Source organism: Episyrphus balteatus, chromosome 3 (assembly GCF_945859705.1).
Source record: "Episyrphus balteatus chromosome 3, idEpiBalt1.1, whole genome shotgun sequence".
In the NCBI taxonomy this organism is placed as follows: domain Eukaryota; kingdom Metazoa; phylum Arthropoda; class Insecta; order Diptera; family Syrphidae; genus Episyrphus; species Episyrphus balteatus.
Window position 1 is genome coordinate 66346059 of NC_079136.1, and position 6000 is coordinate 66352058.

Sequence of the window (6000 nt, forward strand, 5' to 3'; positions counted from 1 at the left end):
TCAGGTGGTGAGAAATTGGGTTTAAGCCTTTTAAATATACCCCCATCGATCCATGAAATAAAAACAGACAGTGGCTCTCATCGCAAGGTCAAATGACGCTTTGACTGGAGTAAAACTGCTGGGTCAAATTATAAATGCACTGGACTATTTAAGGACACTCATCATAGCCCTTTTTCGTGCGCACCTACCAATTCAATATCCAATAAGATGCAAACCAAAATCCCAATCAGAAAAAAAAAATGTCAACTTTTACCTCGAAGGTTAAAAAAAAAAAATACTTAAGAGACAAGTTGTTTTTGCATCAGACTGTGTTTATAATCCGAGTGCTGTTCAATAGTTTTTCATTTTATTTTAATTTTTATTTTGATTGCGAATGGTTGTTGTAGGTATTTGGTGTATTATATGACGACAACGAGTAACCTAACATCAATATAACTATAACTATACCGTTATGTACCACTCCCTCTCTTGCAAACTATAAACATTTTTTTTTTTATTTTATTCGATTTCATTTTGGTGTTTTAGTTCGATTTCAATTTTTCATTTTGGGGTTCTTTTTAGATAACACCAAACCACACTTTTTTTTTCCTTCTTTGAAGGAGACTGACAGAAAAGACGATGAAAATGGGAGGAGGGTGGTAGTAGAAAAGGTGATGTGATGATGTCTACTGTGTCTGTGTGTGATTATATAATGAATTTTTAGTTTTCCTCCTATCTACCTACTCTCAGAAACTAATGCCTGCAAACCCCCTCTCTTTAAAAAAAAAAAACTCTAAACTCAACAAAACTCACTTACCTTTTTTTTTAGTTAGAAGCAATCAAGGTTCCTTATTTTTTATGAAGAACAACTCAAGGCAAAAAGAAGTAGTTCAACAGAAAACCAAGTTTTTCCTCCTTTTTCAAGTTTTTTTTTTTTTTTTGTTTTATTGCCCTGAGAGTTGCTATATATTCCTCCTCGTCCCAGTTGTTGTTGTTGTTGTTGTTAGTGCTGTTTGGTTTGATTTAATTGTTCGTTGTGCCTTGAGTTTTTTTTTTTTACTTTTTTTTGGAGAACAAAACGAACAGAACCAAATCCAGCAGAAGTCAGTGAAGGCAGAATAAAAAAAAAAAAAACAACAAAATATCCGCACCCAGTTTTTGTTTACTTATTTTTATAACTTCTTGACTTTTTATTTCAAATATATTTTGTGAGCACACACGCAAACTTAAAATTAAACAATTTTCCTTTATAAATCTATCAATAAAAATCAAGATAAGTTAATTCTTAGGGGAAAATTTGAGAGAAAAGATGTTAGCACCGAGAGAAACTCCTTAGAACCTTGGAATTCATAAAAAAAAAGCATACAAACGCACCGACAAGCGACGGCCACGGAACTTCTCGTTTTTTTTCTTCGTTTCCTTGATTTATTCTTGAATTTGTTTTTTTTTTTTGAGGTGGTGGAAGTGGAGTTTTTATTTGGGCGGTGTTGGTGGAGTAGGAGGAAGAGAAAGAGGAGAGGTTAGTTACAAAGCGAGAGAGGGAGGAAGTTGTATCTAGATAAAAACTAACTAAAACAAAAACAACAACGACAGCACTGTTTTTTTTTTATATTATTTTTATTTTAGTATGATAAAAAGCAACAATTTTTAGGTATGTTCGAAAACTTCCTCCTACCGCCTAATAACACAGAGAAACTTCTTTTATTAAATTTTTTTTTGTTTTTGTTGCACACAGATGTTCACTTTTTTTCACCTTTTTTTTATTGCATTTTTTTGTGGAAAAACTTTCTTTCTTTCGTTGATGTCACGTAATATATAATTTTGTGAGGTGATATATATTTTTTTTCTTTTCTAGGGAGTTTTTTTTTCTTCCGTATTCTATTTTTTTTTTTTTTTTTATTATTTATTTTGTGCACTGTTCGCGATGCACCGCAGAGAGAAAATACATCTTAACACTTCGCCATCTTTTTGATTTCTGACAGTTCGATTTTTAATAAAGATTTGGTAAAGTTTGTCATGAAAATGATGAAAGTAGGGTTTTCTTTCTTTGGTACATGCAGGAGGTTGGAGAGTGTAAAAGAGATGGGTATGTTTGGTTTTTGTGAAGTTTTCTTATTTGGAATTGCCAGAGGTGTTTTTTTTCGTATTTAAAAGAAGATATTGATAGTACTAGATGCTACCATATTTTAGGTATCGGATTGAGTGTTCAATTGAAACAAAAACAAATTTCCTGTTTAATGCAATTCAAATATAAAAATTAAAGACCAACGTGACAGATGGGTCTTAATTTTTTGACAAACAAATTTTGACAACTTTCAGAATCTATTACCTTATTATGTGTACTGTGATACAAAACAACACAAAAGTGCATTTTAATAGATAGTGCAAAACATGAATTATTGATTTGTACAATTAATAATAATAAATCTGTTTGGGTGCTGCCTAAAACAGAAATAGGTATTTCTACTTTTTTCAACTTTTTTAACCCAATTCCTGTTTAGGTACTCTGAAATTGTGCATTTTTTCACAAAAAAGATGGCCGCGAGAGAGAAAAAAATTTCACCTTCTTGCGATTTTCTGCCCAAAAAATTTCTTCGGGCAAAAATCTGAAAACTGTCAAAAGTAAGTGCTTTCTCTGTTTTTCGTTGTTTGTTCTTGTCATACCGCAGTGTTATTTTATTGGCATCGGTGTCTTATGTTTGGTTTTCAGTTTTATTGGTTGTGATTGAGTTTTTCATAGTGAAAAATCAACTTAAGAAATCAAACTTTAGAAATAAATAAATATTTAATGAAAAAATAAGTGAAAAAAGTGCCTGAAAAAGAAAAATAAAAAAAAAGAAAACATATGAATGCAAATGGAAATTTGAGAACAATTCTTTCGCTATGATCATTCCATTCATCCTTCATGCATTCATTTGTTGTTTCAATACATATTTGTTAATTTATTAAATGTTATTAAAATATTCTGCAGACAATTTATATGTTATAAAAAAAATATTTGAAACTTTTTTTGTGAAAATAAATACACATGCAACATGTTTTCATATTTTTCGTTTGTTTATTTTTTTCTTTGTTTACTTTTTTTTGACGTTGAAAAAAGAAGCAGAAAATTTTGTCTAAAAGCGTTTAGGTACTTTTACACAATTTTTCTTTCTCTGAGAGGATTTCATCCTCACTCCTTAAAATTTGACAGGTTTCATATTTTTGTCCAAAAAAGAACCCAAACAGACCTAATATCTTTCACATTTGTCGCTATAAGCAACCTAAACTTATGTTTTGAATTTAAAGAAGCTCTGATTTGTTAAATGTCATAAAAAGTTAGGTTGCACATTCAGTTACGCGTTTATGTCATTTTCCTTCATTCCATTGAGAGTGCGCTTTTAGTACTTTTTTTTTTGAGCTTTTTGTTGTCCTTATGTTTTTTTTCACGTAAAAATTGTTTTACTCCGGAGTAGTTTAAGTACTACGGAGTTCTCTGGATTTAAGCCTCTAGTACGGTGCTGATGCGAAATTTTTAACGTTAGTATTTAACGTATTGAATAAACAACAACGAAAAATTTTCAAGTCTCCAAAGTCGACAACGAAAATGCTAACTCGATATTAGCTAAATAAATAATAGTAATAAAGTAGACATCTGCCTTAGAGTGGTCCACGCTTGTATGGGCAAAATAAAATTTTCAAATAAACGTTGGCCCACCCCCTAGTTTGTTTCCACATCCTATTGGTATCATACTGTTGAATTTTCAGCCTCCTATCTTATATAGAAGGGGGTGCTGATCGATATTGAAAAATTGTATTCTTATTCTTGAAAAAAAACTAAAAAAAAAAAAAAAAATTTTTTTGTTTTTTAATTTTAAGTTAAAAATTGCTTGAAAGTTGTGGTTGTTATACTTATTTTCAAAAAATATCGAAATAATAATTTTTGGGGCCACTTCCAAGTTAATTTAGTCATCAGGTGGTACATACCTAGACTTTTTATTTGCACATTTTGCTTATTATTTATTATTATAAATTATTTCTCACTTTTTTTTCGAAAAAAAAAACATTTTATATGTTTCATAAAGACAAGTGAAACTTAAATAATATTTTTTTTTTCAAAAAAAAAAAAAAATGAAATAAAAAATCAAGATTATCTACAAAACCTAAAAATTGAACTGTTACTAGCACTCTCTTGCGGTTAAGATAGTGAATTGAAATTTCACAACGTTAATGTTGTAGATATATGTATGTGGAACAAATTTAGGGGGTGGACCGACCGAAAATCGAAAAAAATATTTTTTGGACCACACTAAACTGCCTTCTTAACTTAGAATTAGCTTAGAAGCAGATCACCTATACGCTATACCTATACGCTATACCTAACAAAGTTGTTATAGCACTTTTTTAATTTGGAAGTGAGAGTTATGTTTTATTTTTGCTAAACCGAGTTTTTGCTAAATTCAGGTCGATTACTAAGGACAATAGGATATAGGGCATAGTACGAATGATTCTCAGGGGTGTTATTAATGAAAAAAGATAATAAATTCAGACTTAATCCAATACTGTATTAAAGGCCGACGTGACAGATAGGTTGTATCCTCATTTTAGTCGGAATGTTTAAAAAATAATAGACGAACGGTTAATGTTTTATATATTAATTTATAAATAAGTCAAGCCACGTAAAAATAGAAAATAAAGAGGTTTTTTTTTTAGAAAAAAGTAGTTTTGGTTTTTTGTTAATTTCTCGAAAACATATTTTTGGATCCGATTTTTTGTAGTTTTTGTTTCAAAACAAATAGAGCATTAAATTTTAAAAACTAAATTAGTACTTAATTCGATACATACAAGAATTAGTTAAAAATATTGTTTTCCAATTTTTTTTTTTAAGTTTAGATTTTTAAAATTAATTTTTCAAAAACAGTATCATAAAATAGCTTTATTTAATTTTTTTTTTGTACAAGACGAGGTTTTTGGCTTTACATAATGGTAATAGCACGTTATTGAAGGTATAACCGCTGATTTTTGAAATTGCCCCTCCCCGCTAAAAGAGGGGGAATAGACCCCCCCTCTTAAATGCGATTTTTTTCTTGTCTCGACCCAACCTACACGCTCTACCATTTTTGCACATTCCCCCTGAATTACCCTGTATAAAAACTTTAACTTAGTCCCTCAAAAATTGGAGAGGTTATTTGAGGCTATCCGAACAATAGTGGCTTAACCCACTTCTTTTTTCAAAATTGAGTTTTTCATTAAAATGGGTCTCTAAAAATATCTATTTTAATACAACAAAAAAAAATATGCGCCCAGCTATACTCAAAACTAGATAGCACTCAAGAAAGTGTTGTTTTAAAAAACCCTATTTCTTAAATCTCTCGTAGCTCAAAACTGAACTTTATGGCTTAAGCCACTATTCTTTTCATAGTCCATTTTTGCATTAGATTGATATGTATACTTTGTTCTTACTCAAGCACACCTCGACTTGTACCGGACTGTATTTGCTGACTTCTGAATATTATGTCTATAGTAAACAGAGATGTGAATTTTATATTCATAGAAAAAGAATATTGACTAAAATGATAATCGAAATTATTTGTATTTCACAAGGTCACACAATTACCTTTTTATACTAATATTTAGCATTTCATTCTCTTGCTTTACGAAAGTCCACACCCAATTGTATCATTGGAAAATTATTTGAAGAAGGTTTCTAAAAAAAGATGTTACTGATGTTGCACTAAAAATATAAACGCAACCAAAAAAACTTTTTTGTTAAGTCTAATTTCAATACTCGAAACAGGTTCTAAACAGGTTCATTTTATTTTGATATAACCAAACATAAGTCCTTTAAACTAAGACCGTCCTTCTAATTGTTTATTCCTTAATCACATTAGTTGATGACGGATTTTTCCTTACATGTATGGAATATTTTGTCCATTCCATAAAATATTCAAACCTGAAGCTGCTGATAAGAAGATGATTTGTTGTTCTTATCAGCATCAATTTCGATTTTGAGCATGAAACACTGTTAAACTTGGAGAGGTG

At 30.1% G+C, this 6000-nt stretch overlaps 1 protein-coding gene across 4 annotated transcripts in view; it reads right to left on the minus strand.

Moving 5' to 3' along the window:
* LOC129915455 (uncharacterized) overlaps positions 1-1945 on the minus strand; it is an 81409-nt gene extending 79464 nt beyond the window's left edge. For 3 of the 4 annotated variants that reach the window (XM_055995003.1, XM_055995002.1, XM_055995004.1), the window contains exon 1: positions 798-1945. The gene's annotated coding sequence lies outside the window, so the exon portion shown is untranslated. The remainder of the gene's footprint in view (positions 1-797) is intronic. The other variant, XM_055994999.1, reaches the window with a different exon arrangement.
* Between the last annotated feature and the right edge of the window lie 4055 nt (positions 1946-6000).